The sequence below is a fragment of the Rhyacophila brunnea genome, unplaced genomic scaffold (assembly GCF_057557595.1).
Source record: "Rhyacophila brunnea isolate RB1 unplaced genomic scaffold, BYU_Rbru_1.0 scaffold_20, whole genome shotgun sequence".
Taxonomy (NCBI): Eukaryota; Metazoa; Arthropoda; class Insecta; order Trichoptera; family Rhyacophilidae; genus Rhyacophila; species Rhyacophila brunnea.
The window spans coordinates 29,117,688-29,135,142 of record NW_028232860.1 but is presented as its reverse complement, the minus strand read 5'-3'; the positions used below and the strand labels follow the sequence as shown (position 1 = coordinate 29,135,142).

The 17,455-nt window shown below is 36.0% G+C and overlaps 1 protein-coding gene across 1 annotated transcript in view; it reads left to right on the top strand.

Annotated features, from left to right (window-relative positions):
- PNPase (polyribonucleotide nucleotidyltransferase 1) overlaps positions 1-17,455 on the top strand; it is a 242,110-nt gene that overhangs the window by 61,151 nt on the left and 163,504 nt on the right. The gene's annotated exons all lie outside the window — the stretch shown is intronic.

Sequence of the window (17,455 nt, the reverse complement as noted above, 5' to 3'; positions counted from 1 at the left end):
TTAAAGTTCAATTATTTTCGACGATTCATTAAGTACTTTCCAGTGATCAATACAGTACGAAATATCTATTATATTATATTAAATTTAGAATGTTTCTTTTTCTTTAAAATGTTTCTGTTTGTTATTGCGAAATGAAAGAGCCCAGGCAAGCACACTAGAAGGGAAGGGTGGTTTCCAGTCTAAAATTCATTAATTTCAAAATTTATACTTTTGATTATGTAAACATTTTTTATTCAATACACAACATTTATGAATTAACGTTATTATTTAAAAAATAAAAAATGAGATAATACTGACGTCATCTACGAATATGGCAAAAACATATTGCAGTGGCGAAGGGTGGAGGTAGGCTGTTAAGATCTACCATAAATAGTGTACACTAAACTTCGTCAGCCATACGTATTTGTTTTCATTGAAATACGACTACGATTTACGGATCGTATTGGTTAGTTTTTAAAATTCAATGAAACCCTGCGAAACTAAACCATAATAGATAGTAGTCAAAAAATACTCGTCTATCTATAAAATAATATCTAAAATTATGCCATTATATCGTACATAATTTTGACTCAATAGGTAGATAATAAAGTTTTTACCTACTTCATTGTATTGTTGTTATATAAGTTAGAGTTAATCGTATTAGTTGTCATTGTGTATTTGCCTTTTGGTGAGTGTACACAGTGCCTGAAGATGCCGAAAGGCGAAATCCGGGTCGGAAAAAACGACTCAAATGTAATAGTACACAATTCAACTTTAGTTTTTACTAGAAATTGATGTTGGCCACGTATTAGGTCTATACTCTGAATCTAAACACATTTGAAAAACAATATGTGTATTTGTCAGACCCAGGGTTCGGACCTGGGACCCACGAAAGTTCCAAATTATGTAGGTGTATTTGATTTGTACTATTAATACATTTTACATTTGTGAATATTTAAATTTTCTTTATAGCCAGTGGTTGGGTCATTAATTCAGTGTTGCTCGATGAATTTGGAGATACTCCCAAATAAAACGATTATTATTTCCCAATAATCCTCAAAGATCGCTTCAATAACGGAATTTAATCCGCTCTCTAGAAATTCGGGGTTCATTAGGGTTCGATCTGTAAGTACTCAAAGGGGTTTCAATAGTGGGCTTAATCTGACAACCGCTAGAAATTTATGTTTCTACAAGTGGATAATGATATTGCCATCCCATGGTGATTTAACCGTCAATATCTATTAATAATATGTACCTACCTAAATGATATACCGACTACCCCATCGATATACTAATATGGATATAATGAACTTCCTCGTCCAGACAGGTCCGGCATGTCCATAATGTGCACATGTGCATTGCCCAAGTGCGGCCAAACGATTAGTTTTCGTATCAGATTTCTTTCAAGAGTTGTCAGCCTTCGCCCTTCAACATATTTCCTCCCAGACGACTATTTTTCAATAATAATTAATAGAAAATGCCATACGACCACAGGGTGAAGCGTGTAACTTCCTTTTTTGAAAATGAAATAAAATAATATAATTACAAGATAAAAAGAACTTTTTATATACAACGTTTTTAAATTTTCTGTTGAATTATTATGCTCAATATGCTCAAATTTGTATTTGATATGAAGTAAATAAAAAACAAACAAACAAACAAATATAGAATACTGAAATATCATTTTGATTTCCATAGTAACGCACCTATATATTAATAATTTAGTTGCTAGGACCACCCACATAGTAACCAATAATAGTGGATTGGATTACGGATTTCTTCCGAAATAACTTTTCATACAAAACAGAATTAACGGAAAATGAATTCAATTCTACCTAAAGATGACTAAAAGTATTAAAAGAATGCATTAGCATCGAGTTCTGATATATTCTAAAAGTTTAAAATGTCTAGTTAGTCGGGAAGTTAGTTAAAAATCGATTGCAAGATTTGTACTGGACAAACAACCACCGGACAAATAAGAATACGAGCTAATAAAAACGTTGTAAAAAATACTACACATTTAAAAAAAAATTATTATTATTTTTCGCTTGTCACATGACCCAGAAGATTTGTTTTTACAGCGTTTTAGAAATAATAAATTGTAAATGTCATCCTCCATTGTCAATACACTGATTCAGTCGAATTCGGCAGTTTCGGTTCACTCTTTCAAGCATGCCGACCGGTACTGGCAATTTCAGCTCGGATGTTGTTCTGTAGGTCTTCAGGGTCCGTGGACGATCGTTATAAAACCAAGGATTTGAGATCACCCCACAGGAAATAATCACAGGGATAAATCAAGCGAGCGCACAGGCCAGTTTACGTCCCCTCTCAGGGAGATCAGCCGCCTGGAGAAGGCTTGTGGGCTGTGGCCCCGCCCCATCTTGCTGAAACCACACATTGTCCAGTTCCATTTCTTCGAGACCAGGCAAGAAAATACTCCTAGATCATTGTCAAATAACGGTCTGAAATTCACGGTTACAGCACAACTGAAATTGCACACCATTACTTGACACCGTACCCACGAATTTGTATCAATCCAGTACCGAATATTCTGTTTGTTTGTCCAGCCACTAAGGTAAAAATGTGCCTCGTCATAGAAGGACACAAGTACGTCGTTGGGTAAGGTGTCAACCAGCAGCTCACATGATATTTGTCGGGTTACACAATCACACAAACCTTAAATCTAGCCCCTCTCAAAAAGGAAGTTCCTACGCCCCACTCTGTAGAAGGCTGTTGTAGGTAACTGAAAGAAAGTCCTAAGATAGCCATATAAAATTTAACATCCACAATTGAACGAACTTACAGGCATGAATAAAAAAATCATATTTAAAAGTAAGACACTTGTCAGCAGCCATGAATTTGTCTGACTGTAATACAAGTAATGTTTCGTGTTTCATGTGCTTCGCATCTCGAAGATCATGCGAGCGTAAATCTTTATTTTCGTGTATCACTTTACGACCGGCAGTCTTTTATTATTCAGTTAAAGGCATCTGTGAATTTTTATAAAAATACACGTGAGACAATAAAGATTTCAGAAGTCTATGGAATAAAAGTCTTAGGTATGTAACAGATATAATATATATTATTCTGTTACACATTTTGTCGTCACTTCTTTATATTCGTCTGAAGCAATGGTTGGGCAACTTGTTTGGGTACTACCCCATAATCAATTTAATATGTTTAAGTTAAATTACATAACCGTCTCAAGACTTCAAAGTAAACCAAAATAAGCTAATTGCGTTCAAAATGGAGAAAAAGCTTTTCTCGAGGTGAAGATTTAAATATATTATATAGATAGATAAATTGATTGAAAAACTAAGGCATTGTCCACTTAAGATTTCAGAAAAGTGGTGTTATAATCCATTGCAGTTTTTGGTAGGTACCCATACATATGAGAGATCTACCTTATTTTGAAATTCTTCGCGTGCTTCACAACGGTGTTCAGGAAGTGTCCCTGCAAATCCTGGAGGCTCTTCAGATAGATCATAAAGTTGACAAAGTCACGATCATTTAATATACTTACATAATTTGAAAACATCTAATGCATATACCTACTTACTAGAAAAAGAAATCATTTTGTAGAAAAAATATGACAACCGACGGGACTTGAACCTGTATCTGCTGGATTCGCGCCAGTATGCTTTTCTAATTGAGATACGGGCATCTTAGTTAATTACGACGATTTTAACTATTAGTTTTTACATGGAATGCTTATCGAATTGGGTTATAATGTTGGCTATCGTGGAAATTTGTGGTGTGTTTATCTGACTTCACTGGTCGACCTGCCACGCCGCGCCCTCTCTAAGCCCGAGCCCTCAGGCTAGAGCCCTGTCAGCCCGCGTATCCGGAAATTTGTACGTAAACAGTTCACCGTAGGATACTTATTCGTGCGCTGCAGTGCGTGAAACATGAGTTCGTGTAACATTTAATCAAATTACGAGTTCTTCGTTGAACATTTCACCGTGGAGTATATTTGTACGTATGCTACAACATGTGGAGATGTCTTTACTAGGTTAGGTTAGGTTAGGGTTAATCTAATTGGAACAGTACTATTTGCAAACTATCGCCGCATTTTGTAAGATACTTACAAATATATTCCACGGTGAAATGTTCAACAAAGAACTCGTCATTTGATAAAATGTTGTACGAATTCATGTTTCACGTACTGCGGCGCACGAATAAGTGTCCTACGATGAACTGCATACGTACAACTTACATGTAACCGTCAGCCCGCCCCTTATGGGCGCCATACTAAAAGTCCCGCGATACGAATAATAAAAACCACTACCCTACGGTATATATTTAACCACGATCGATAATTTTTCGTGCGGTGAATTTAATCTGCGCGCATTTGACCGCGGCGAAGAATTGTCTTCTTTGAGAAAAGCGTTCGCCGTAGTAACGTTTCATAATAACGTTTTTATGCTCTAAACAACATTCTCATTAAACTAATTCGAATTGGTGGGCGGATTATTAGGTCGGCCGGGAACAAAAATAATTTCCTCTGCTCATATTATTAAAACGGTCGAGGTTTTCAATTAAGTCTTGTCTGCACGACGCTCACCGCACTGTGTCACGGAAATTTCAGACGAAAGGAAATCACGCTGTCACAACATCACACTGTGCGTGACTGTGTTCGCGGGGTGAACTACGAAAGGAAACTGCGTATATAAATATCATAGATAAGACACCAAAAATTATTTTGCGGAAAATTCACCGCCACGATCAATAAATGACCGACCCGAGCAATAATTGATCGCAGTCGAAAAAATATTTTTCTTATCAATTCTTACATAATATATTATTTAGGTACTAATGGTGTAGTATACGCATTTGAAATTCATTAAGAGCGTACATAAGTGAAACGGCAAATAATTTTCAACACTATGTGGGACGTAATTTCGGCCGCGTTGCCATTCGGAGAGTGTAAGTAGATTTGTGAGCACGTCAATTGGTTTTGTGATGGCGTCGGAGGAATATATTCTTAAATCGTGTAAAGATGACTAAAAAACGTTCCGCATGTAGGTATTTGAAAAAGAAAACATGTCAATGAATATACTATTATTATTAGTAATATAACAATAAACATAACATTAAATGGACGCATGTTGGATTTTTATGACAAATTATATTTCGTTCGGCTCGCGTAATTTGCACAATCCGCGCATCGCCTAGTCACTATCTTTTTAGACCATGCCTCAGCTGAGGTATAGCCTTAATAATAAAAATAAATCTGGTTGAAATAAAATTGACCGCAGTATTTCATTTTTATCGGTTCTTTCGCCCCAGACCACAGTTAAAAAATAAGTTTTCTTGAAAAAATATCTGGAAAATTTACCTCCCCGGACAATTGAACGTATACAATTTTTAAAGATTTGTTTATTAACTGTATGGTTGCTGCAGTATATAAAAAACTACTGTCGTAAATCACTTATATAATTTTCTGTAAAGTATTACGCAATTATTATTTTGTAATTTCATGGTGATTATTTATTTTATTCGATATCGCAGTGATAAGGTAATAATTTTTTAAATGCGTTCGTGAATCTGTCCGTGTGTGTAATCGTCAGGGTACAAAAAATCTTTATATTTATATTTATTATATTTATCTATTATCTATCATTTTTATGAACATGCCTATATTTTGGTATATCGGTACATAATATTATGACACCATTGAAGATGTAATGGACTTTGGAATTATAAATAGGCAAGTATCCGAAGGGTCATTATTACGGCATTGAGCTGCTTTCAAATGTACTCAGGAATCCCAAAATTCTGAAATACCTAGCTGAAAAAAAATCTACAATTTCTGTCTGATTTGATCGATGTTCAGTTTGGACATATTTGTTATATATTATTTTATCCAAAATTTCGACATATTGCGCCGCTGGCGCATTTTTCAGATTGATTTTGGTTTGAAAAGCATGGGAAACTGTTGCATCGTATATTGAGAAGCATCACCCTAATGAGGCGGTGGCGGCTATGCGCGCTACAAATTATTTATTCAATGATAATGCTGTCATATTTTCACCAAATTTTGAAGCGTCGGCAAAAACAAATGTCTTTCTAGTAATAAAAAAATAGTTATTGTCATAAATAATAAGTAGTTTTCTTTGAATATACGTTACAAATACAAGAATAGTATTTTTCGGCCCGGAACGCATTAGGTATCGTATTTTACATTAATTTAAATGGGAAAAAATGTTTCGCTTAACGAGTGTTTCACATTACGAGTAAGATTCTGGAACGATTTATGCTCGTTATGAGAGGTTCCACTGTAATAACATTTTTATCAATCGGACCGCTTTATGAATTTGTGCATGACACTGCTGAATGCATCACTTAGGACTATCCACTCTTCTCGGTCCCTAGTTCTTCGATACACGTACAACCACCGAACTTTATGAGTTCGTCTATACAGCGGACTTTAGAGAGTCCATGTGGTCATTTAGTCTCCATTGGGTACTACTCTATGAGGGCATTAATTGTCCAGCGGTTTTTCATGTCCATCCAATTGACGTTTCATCTACTTGGTGCCTCCTTATCCATGGGTTTATTTTGTGGTCTCTCCACGTTATGCTCAACATGCACCTTTCCATCCCGCGTTGTGTTACTAGTATTTTTTGGATTTCTCTTATAATAAAGGTCAATTTTTTACATGTATAAATTAAATTCGTCCATGTGGATGGATGGTCGAATGTATCGAAATTTGTCTGCATTCACCTCTTCTTAGTTGTCATGTATTTTCACACATCTACTTGTGTATAAGACTGACGTGTATAATATTGTATCTCGCATATATCTAGCAGAGAAAGCCTCGGATGGGAGTTACCTACTTCCCATTCTGCGGGAAGTCCCGAGTATACACAGTAACATTCGCTAATGACTTTCTTGATAGCTAGAAACCCACGGTCCACGGAACGAGTATGAGAAATAGGCACCTATATTTAATATTGTCTTATATAAGTACCTATTACTTATATGAGGCAATGTGATGTCACATGAGTTGGCCCTCGTAGTCCAATGCGTAAAGCACTGGCTTCTCATCTTGGGGCTCCGGGCTATACGTCACAATACATCGTAGTTTTCTCAAGCCTGAATTATTCATGATTGTTTCACTTTTACTACTACACTATTGTTATTGGGTCTCAAAAGAGTGCACTATATGCACTCGCCAATGGTAAATGCACACCACTGCGCATAGTGTCTGAAGATGCCGAAATGAGGAACCATGAGTCGCAAAAACGACTCAAATGAAATAGGACAAAACTTAAACGTATGTGGGTGTGTGTAAAACCATTGTGTGGTGTATGGAATGGTGAAGATTTGGCGGTTGCTCCGATGGATAGAGGAGCGAGTTTTATTTGCAGCGTAAACAGTCGGTACAAGAGTATGTCACTGCAGTTATGTTACAATACTTATGATACTGTTCCGAGGTCCCGAGTCTCGGTAGAATGAGATGTTGTGCGGAGCGATACATAGACTGAGATACTAACAGACCGGGAACTTATATTCGAGTGACGTCTCCAATGAATTATGATCCGCTATTTATTAACGTACTCACAATCAAAAGAATATTTAGGAAATAATTATTATAATTGTGTCAGTTACTATATGGAGTTTGCGTCATCGGATATAGCTGACTATGTGGAAAACGGATGTTGCAGAAATTATCATTGCATTCAGCTATTTACTGAGTTAGCCATAATTGGACACTAGGGGAAATGGATATTAAGGAATTTATAATTGCGGTCAGTTATTTAATATCGTCGATCAATATGCTGATACGGATTGAGTTGTTTATCCCCATACCTATATTATTACTCTGAGCTTAAAACAATTCGAATTTAAATTCAAATTTCATCAACTACCATCGGTCGATAGTTCCTATTAACTTTATCACGTCAGCTTCAGTAAAAGGCTTATAGATTTGATGATTGTTGACTGACGTGAAGTTATCAAACGCAACCTGCAAAGATGGGTTTGTAGAATTTTTACAATACTCCACCGTAGGAGACCTACAACTTCTGGGAATCACTGACAGTTAAGTTAAAATGTTAACCTCCTTTTATGATCTCACTGTGTCATATTACCTTATTTTTTAACGTCTGTCATTTCGATTCTACCTTCCCGATTCCTCTCTTCGAAGCTTTATGATCCATTGTTTCCATGCTTTACCATTACTCCCGATACGCCGTCATTTTGATTACCATAGTAATAAACAAATTTATGGTAATTGTATGTACAATTTCGTATACGAAATGCGAACAGCTGTTCTGACTACAGATCCATTATCAGAGCATCCAATATACCATCAGATCGAAATTGTTAAATTTACATAGATTTGTTTCATACCCGTAGATATTAATGCCATTGTATATTGTATCTGTTCTGGAAACTTTGTCTATTATTCTATCTTTGACCCAAATTGTTTATTCTTTATTTATAATATACACGCACTTGATTCAAAATTGTTACATTATAGTATAGGTATTGGTTGAATTGGATTTACCTATATGACAGCATTCTATTGCATTTCTTTCAATCCATTCGATCCTTATTGTTTGTTAATGTTATCGATTTTTTTGAAGTTTCGTCAGTTGTGCGCACACCCACAAATATTTCTGAATTAGTAGGTACAACCATCTTCTTCTTCTTCTTCTTCTTCTTCATTCTATCTTCTTTTATTTGTATGGTTCCTATACCATTCATCCAATTGCTATGAAACTTTCGTCAGTTGTGCGCACACCTGCGAAGATTTCTAAATTAGTACAACCATATTCTTCTTCTATTCATATACCATTCATCCGATTGCAATGAAACTTTTGTGAGTTGCTGTGCGCACGCCCGAGAAGGTTTCTGAATTAGTACAACCATCTTCTATTCTATCTTTTTCTATTCGTATGCGTTCCTATACCAAATTTGGATAATGCTGTATGTGGCCTACTCACGTATTGGAAAATCTTCTCATTTATTCGTGTAGGCACCAGACGGAAAAACAAAAAATATTGTGTATCTATAAGCACTTCAATAAACGGAATTAAAACACAAACACTGTCTTTCTTTGGGTGGCATTGCAACACATGCCGGGTACTCGCTAGTGTTCAATAAAATAATGTTACATTCTTAAATCGTTTGAATAATTATTATTCGTTGAATAAAAAAATAGTTTATTAAAAATTAATAGTCTAGTTAATAGAATAATGGAGTCGCAGACATTAAAAAATTCCGTCTTCGATAGCAAAGAAATAAAATGTATGTGAGTATGTTAGGTACATAGACAAATTTTCCTTGATTCATAGTACGATGTTCTCCCAATTAGGTGACAATGACTAGTCGGTTCGTACAGTATCTGACTTACGTTAATAAGCATCCATGCGCTATATTGTCGAAATGGACAAAATGGGTATATCGTGTAAGTCGCGTTATTTAATAGTCTCAATGTGTCCGGAGAGAGTAGGCGTCCGACAATATTTCTCCATTAAAATAAAGTAGAAACTACGTACCTACTTACCTCCAATGTGATATTACCAACTGTGACTAAGCCGTGGCATAAATACCGACTCCCGATGTCTACCGTATGAGCCTTTTGTCCACAAAAGTATTTTTAGAAGAATTGTGAATTTAAAATAAGAATTCTAATGGATTTAAGTTTTGTACTATTCCATTTGAGTCGTTTAAAATAAGAATTCTAATGGCTTTAAGTTTTGTATTATTCCATTTGAGTCGTTTAAAATAAGAATTCTGATGGATTTAAGTTTTGTATTATTCCATTTGAGTCGTTTAAAATAAGAATTCTAATGGATTTAAGTTTTGTATTATTCCATATATAATTCCATTAAGTACCTTCGGTCGATAGTATTAGTATTAAAATAAGAAGTTATACTATGTGTATATATACAAATATGTAACTTTTTGCATGTAATTAATAGTCCAAATAAGATATATACGATTATTCAGTGGCGAAGGGTGGAGGTAGGCTGTTAAGATCCACCGTAAATAGTGCACAATAAACTTGGTCAGTCATGCGTATTTTTGTTCTCATTGAAATAAAACTACAATTTACAAATGGTGTTGGTTAGTTTATAGAATTTATAGCATGCGAAAACCAAGCCATTATCAGTCAAAAAATACTCGTCTATCTATAAAATATATAAAATTATTCAATGAAATCATACATAACTTTGGATATTTTGTAGATAGAAAAATATTTTAGTTTGGTTTAGGCAGGGGTTAATGAATTTAAAAAAAATAAACTAACAATATGTGTAATATGTATTTTTAATCCAACGAAAACAAAAAAGTATGAATGAAAAAGTGTGCACAATTTTGTTGTATCGCCCAACACCTAACAAAGTTTAATGTGCGCTATTTATGGCGGATCTTAACACTCTACTTCCACCCTTCGCTACTAATATATATTAGTCACGATCATGGCCCCCACATTCTGAAGCGGGCAGGATCTCTGGTAGGCCTACTTATCGTTAGGGTTAAGTAACGGCAGTGTGATGCTCTACAGCAGCATTTCTTAAATGATATTCCGCGAGTTAAAATTCAGGCCATTCGTGTATTTTGGGAGATTTTTTGTATTTTTGAGTTGTCGGCACTCCTACTGATTGCGACCCGCGATAGCCAAGCAACATGCAACCCCTTGCCATATTGTATAGACACCTATTGTTTATTAGAATTAATAATGGAAAGAATTATAAATCCATATGTCAATCATCATATTATCAGACCAAATTGTATCGCATTACCATATTATATATTTTAATGTTTTTATTCTTGAATTAAAATAGTGACTTTTTTACTATCAGAGAAAAAATGTGATATGTGTTTATCTAGCTTAGTTGGACGACCTGCCCGGCCCCATTAGTGGGCTGTTCTATTAGTGGGCATGACCACCAAGATGTTGAACACATCCTCTGGGATTGCCCGCTTATGGAACTCGAACGAGCGGAGCTGTTTGCCAGGGTCCGTCCTCACACGGGCCCAATTGGTCATGGAGATCTGATAGCAACCGAGGCCAACTTTGCGGCATTCGAGAAATTTGCAGCGTCGTATGGGGAGCGGGATAGTCTCGACTCTTCTGTAGACTCATCTATTTCAATTCGTGACACTCAGTATGCGGGTACACAAAGCGCTTAACGTCAGCGGACAGCAGAGCCAGTCCAAAAAACAAAAATTTTCTTTTTTAACTTTCTTCTTTAAGCACTACGGTGCATGGTTGCAGCATCAGTCCCGTGCGGCTCCGTCTCGGGACGGAATTAGCACTTAAAATTACTTCTTTCAGATACGTTTAAAGCGGCTGTGCATATCCACGGCTGTGCATATATGACGGGTGGTGGTGGGCACTTTAACGTATGTTCTATTAGTAACAATAATAATATATTCATTGACATGTTTTCTTTTTCAAGTAAATGGGTAAAGTTTTTAGTCATCTTTACACGATTTAAGAATTAATACCCCCGTCGCCATCACGAAACAAATTGACGTATTGACACCGAATGCCAGTGAGTCCAAAATTTCGTCGCGCCTATAGTTGAAAATTATTTGCCGTTTCTCTGATGTATCGTCTTAAGTCTGGGTCCGCAGGTTAGAGACCTGTCAGCCACCATTATGGAGGCCATGGTCACGGTCTACGGACAAACGGGTTCCACGGGAACACAGAATTAATGGGAACTGAAATACCTAACGGGTGTTGACTAACAAGCAACCGATCACGAGTGTGGAAGAATATGGGATAAACTTAAACACATGTCAAGAATACGTCATTCTAAGCTTGTCCTTCGTTCTGACAACTGCTCTCGGTTTATGCACTGACTCTCATTCAATATTGGTGTATTTGAAGGTTGAAACACACACTATTGCACGTCTATAATGCGTGTTTCATTTTCGTAGGACACTCACACATTCAAAACCCTTCAAAATGTAGTGTATTGGGGTATAGCCTATCTGAATTCTATTTATTAATCTGTTCTGTGGTAAAAATAGACAATTTGGAACTCGGTTACCTGCAGTGGGTAGGTACATACTGGTTTTTGAATCATGGAGTATGCTTATGGGATGTTTCTAATTATCTATGTTCAATAAAGAATGCTACATTCTTAAATGTTGTGTATTATTCATAATAAAAAAAATGTATAATGATTTTTTTAGCATGTGCAAGTACGTCAAAACTGAAGTTTGGAGATGTATATTGTTAACAGCTTAATTACAAAAGATGGTCGCCGATATTAACGTAATTTGATAACACGTCGGAAGCATAATTATTGGTAAATTTCCTCTTGATTATCCAATAGATGTATGTTTGGTCCAGCTTGGCATTAATGTTTTGTAAAAGGTATATTTATGAGGTTGTGGAGAACCCATTTTAAAATTTATAACTCCTAATAGTGGTTTTCGATTACCTGTTCTTTGTAATGAATACAATTATAGTAGAGTACATACTTACGTACGTTTCTTATCACGTTTTTCTCACTCATATAGCGAGCTACAAACTTGTTACATTAAAATTACCTGATTATATCTCATTCTAAATGGACTTACATATTATTGAAGTCGCTCTCATTTTAGCGCTCGCAATAAAACTTTAATACGAAAAAACCATACTAATGTGATCGTAGTATAGGAGCTTCCAGAAGAGCTTTTTAACGCCTTATCTTATTACTAGAGTAAAAGAACGAGTGATTCTGGTATTGAACGTTTACACATATCCATTGAATGGCTTCAAACGCGTGAACATAATACTATTTTAACTCAGTTTCTTTAGTCACGTATGTAGTAATCTTTCTGAAGTAGTAGTGACTTCGTCCGATTGATTTACCGAAAAATAGAATGGAGAGATAGGCTAATTTAATTTCAATATAGTTTATCCACCTACTACTATTTTGATTAGACAACAGTTGGATTTAGGTGCCCGCGTATGAATATCATACTCGGTTCACGTACGTAAAAATCATACTCGGTTGAATGTAGGCGCATGTCTTCCTACCCGCACCTCACCTCACCACTTCACCGCTGCCATCTGTCCATTTAAGCTTAACTCATATAGTGCTGACGACACGGCTGCCGTGTCGGCATTAGAAGGCCATTATTTATAATTAACATGTTATTTAAATGTGGTAATTAAATATTAATTAAAAGGTCCGCAGTCAATGAGTTAACTTACTCGTAGTGAATTGTTGCATGTTATTATAGAGACGTTTTTATTAATATATTGCAGCGGGCATACTATTGGGAAACCCTGCCCCCAATTTATATTAAATATTTTAATAACTTTTAAATTCTAGCTAGAAATGTGTCGATAGCTATTTCGGATCTTAAACATGTGTCTTTATAAAGTTGTAATGCTGAAATAATAACCTTGACCGATCTGTGGAAATATTATTGAAACCAATTATTTCACTATCGTAAAGCGTACTTCTGCCAAATAAATACTAACTCAATCATCTTTTCTCGGTCGTTCATTCATGACTGAGGATCTTAGGTATTCATTTCGAAATGTAGACATTTTACACGACCGGTACCTATCCACCTGTCAAAGTAATCTCTGAGTATAATGACGTCCGCCCCTAGTAATTTTTAATCACTCAATCGCTCCAGCGTACTGACGCTATTCTTCTGCTTCGCCCCGAATGCTACCAAAAACCACAAAAGTTTCTAGACTCTTAATATATAATTTACAGAATGTCTTAATCTGTGAATGATTATGTTTGTTCTGTATTCTGTCCAATAAGTTTAAAGCGTTTTGTCGTAACATCATAATTTGAAGGCTCTTACTTACTCAATAAATGACTTTATTTATTTAATATACATACTTTTGAAAAACACTTCTGAGAAAATATATTATAATCAATAGAAAAGATCTTTTTGAAAAAAGTACGATACCCCCCGGCAGGGAATTGTAGCATAGAGAGAGGTAATCCACGGACGGGGCGTACACCCAGGTGATGCAGGGTTCGATTCCCTGCCGGGGTGTCTTACTTTTTTCAAAAAGATTTTTTATATTGCTTATAATATATTTTTTTCAGAAGTGTTTTTCAAAATTATGTATGTTCAATAATTAGAATAGTACATTTTTAAATCTTGTGAATTATTCGTTGCATAAAGTAAATAGTTAATTATAAATTATTAGAAAGTTCAAGTAAGTTACATCATAAAATTATTGGAGAAATCCACGACGTCGGTTAATAATTGAACTAATAGGTATCTACTTTGATTAATAAACAAAAACCGATTGCCAAAGTAGCTTGATTTAGAAGAGCGCTGATGAGTGGGTATTAAAGAGGCCAATAGTTAAAATTTGTCGCAATTAGTATGTCACCTTGTAGCATAGAGGTAATGCATGGACGGGGCGTAAACCCATGAGATGCAAGGTTCGATTCCCTGCCGGGGTGTCTTACTTTTTTCAAAAAGATTTTTTCTATTGGTTATAATATATTTTCTCAGAAGTGTTTTTCAAAATTATGTATGTTCAATAATTGAATTAGTACATTCTTAAATCTTGTGAATTATCTGTTGAATAAAAGAAATAGACTTTATTTATACTTGTACTTGCATTTAGACAGAATACTTGTTCAAGTAATTGTATTCGTTGTAACTGATTCGGAAGCGTCAGTAATGCCAGGATTAAAGTAATTTTCTCACAAAGTTTTCACACTTCACAAGTAGGTACTTGGAAGGACGGTTTGTCATGGATAAAAGGGTCCATAAGGGGGTGGAATGAAAGTGATCGTTTACTCAGGGCATGAGCGTGCTATAGATATGAGTACGTACCTATATTTTTTTGTTCTATTCCTTGAGCATTTATTCACTTTGAAGCAATTCCGTTAAGTATGTAATTGAATTAATATCAAATCCGTAGTACCTACACAGTTTTTCAACTGGCATCTAGCATGTAACATTCATAATATACAGAGCATAAAAAGGTAGACGGTACTTCAAATTTCGCCAATCGGACGGCGATTTGGTTTGTAATCAATTATTAAGTTGAATGCCATTGTTATCTTAATTGTATTCGCTAGCGCTTGCGAAATTTTTATATTGATGTTCTTGTACTTACGGACAATGGTTTGAGTTGCCCCATCTCCACCCGCCATGTATATGCAGCCGTGGTTTGTGCACTGTCGCCTTCCATGACGCTATAAACGTGTCAGAATGAAAAGATTTTAGTGCCACACTTCCTTGTCCCGAAGCGATGCTGCACGGTGACTGGTGTAGCAACCATGCACCTTAGTGCGTAAAGAAAGAGTTTTAGAAAATATAAAGAATCTTGACTTGCTCTGCCGTCGTTTATCTTTAATGACATGAAGTGTCCTCTTTACCCGTGTACTGAAACTCTGCCAAAACAGAGGAGTCAGGAGTCGAAAGTGATGAATCTAAGGAGGGATCGGAATTAATCCATCCTCCATATGACGCAGCAAATTTTTCAAATGCCTTAAAGTTGGCCTTGGTTGATATCAAGTCGGCGTGGCTAATCGGGCCCGTGTGTGGATGGACCCTGGCAAACAACATCAACGGGCAGTCCTAGAGGACGTGTTCAGTGTCTTGATGGTCGTGACCGCATGTGCATTCCGGCTGATGTCCTATCTAACGAAAACCATGCAGTTTGGCTGCGAAGTCATCATGGTCGGTCAGGAACTGGCTTACCCAGTGTGTTGGTCTTACTTGTCTCATCTGAAGCCTGCAGGACACATCCGGAAAAAAACAGATACGTTTGTCGTCCCTTGGTGGATGCCGACTACCTCGACTGCCATGTATCGAGTGCTATCTTGTAGAGTTGTAGAATATTTTTTTTTTCAATATTGAAAACATTCTTACACCTTATTCAGAATTTCTCTCTCTCTGAAAAAAATGCGTTTTTGTTGCGCGATCGCATAAATAGAACACCCACGCTGCATCCCTCTCAAGAGACATTTCGCTCACACGCTTAATTCCAATGAAACTCACGTAAAATACACCTGCTTTATCGAAATATATACTTACAAATCTATATTTGTATTCAAATCGACGCGTTCTTTAGCCATGAATATTGTTATCCTATATTACTTTATCTATGATATAAAAAAGGTTTTGTTGAGCGCAAGAATGTTGAGAGGTGGCACTGCCACCGGCATTTTTTTTAGTAATAACATGAATATCGCCAAAATTTTTAACACGCCACATTTATGACAAATTGGCAGATATGCAACATAAGCGTGAACTTCGGTAGTTTTGACAGAACATATGATGTGAGACAAAACGATGCAATAGACTTCATAATAACTTAATGACTTCAATAATAACGGTAACGACAATTACATTCATCCTATATAATTCGTGCGCAGTATAAAAAATCACAATCTATGCAATTTCAACGTTTTGAGATATCTATGATTACTGCGCAATCGTGCCGTGTCCCGGTCGACCCGTATTGGTCGCACTTTGTTCATTAAGGGCATTTTGTGTGTTTATGCTTGGTGTCCCGTAGCAGTGGGAGGTAACACATTTACCACGACCTCAATAGTGAATTTGACTGCGCATTTAGCTGTGAACCGAAAGGTCGGTGGTTCGAGACTGACCGTGGTCTACCGTTTTTCGATTATACTGCGACAGTTTCTGTACAGTGCGTAAAAAAGTTTCACTTTAAAAGTACCTACTGAGTAAGCCTACTTTTTTCATAAGTTCACCACTGGAATAGAAAAGACGTTACAGTATTATGGAGCAACCTTTTTTTAGAGCTTTATATCGGGAACGTGTTTGAAGAGAAAAGGGTTTCATTACTCCTACCATGTATAGAGCTTTCAGTTTTTTACGTACGAAATTTTATAGTTGTCCCTGTAATTTGTATTGTGTTGGCCCCCGAACATAAATGGATAAATTTCTCTAGGTATATATTGTATTCTGCTTTTGAAAGACGTTTCTATCTTTTGACAATATTCATTCTTTATCTACGACACGATAAATTATATAGAATTTTAATTGCAGGATGCAAATAACGCACACTATATTCCTCGATTTTTTTGTTTTTAATTTTGGACACCTTTTTTTAATCGCGAATAAGAAATAACATCGCATTAAAAATAATTGTTTAATATTCCTAGGAATAAATAGAAATATTAGAGTTCATACTACATCTATACAAACAACATTTTTAATCTTAATTGCTCCCCGCTCTTCACCCCCTCTACTCAATATCATGTATTGGAAATTTTATCAGTAATTCCCTTGTCACATTATATAGCTGTTTTTCTAACCCCACGTCATGGCATTTGATATAATATTATACTATTGTTAACAGCCCACATGCCCAACATAGGTCAAAATGGAGGTTTTATGGTATTTTCAAAGCATTAGCCTGAAGCAGGGAACTCAGAAATAATGGGAACTGAAATTTAATACATACCGGGTAAGGCGATATCAGGTAACCGACTCGAGTAAGGAAGAATCCGGGTTAAACTTACACACGCGTCATGAATACGTTTTACGTCGA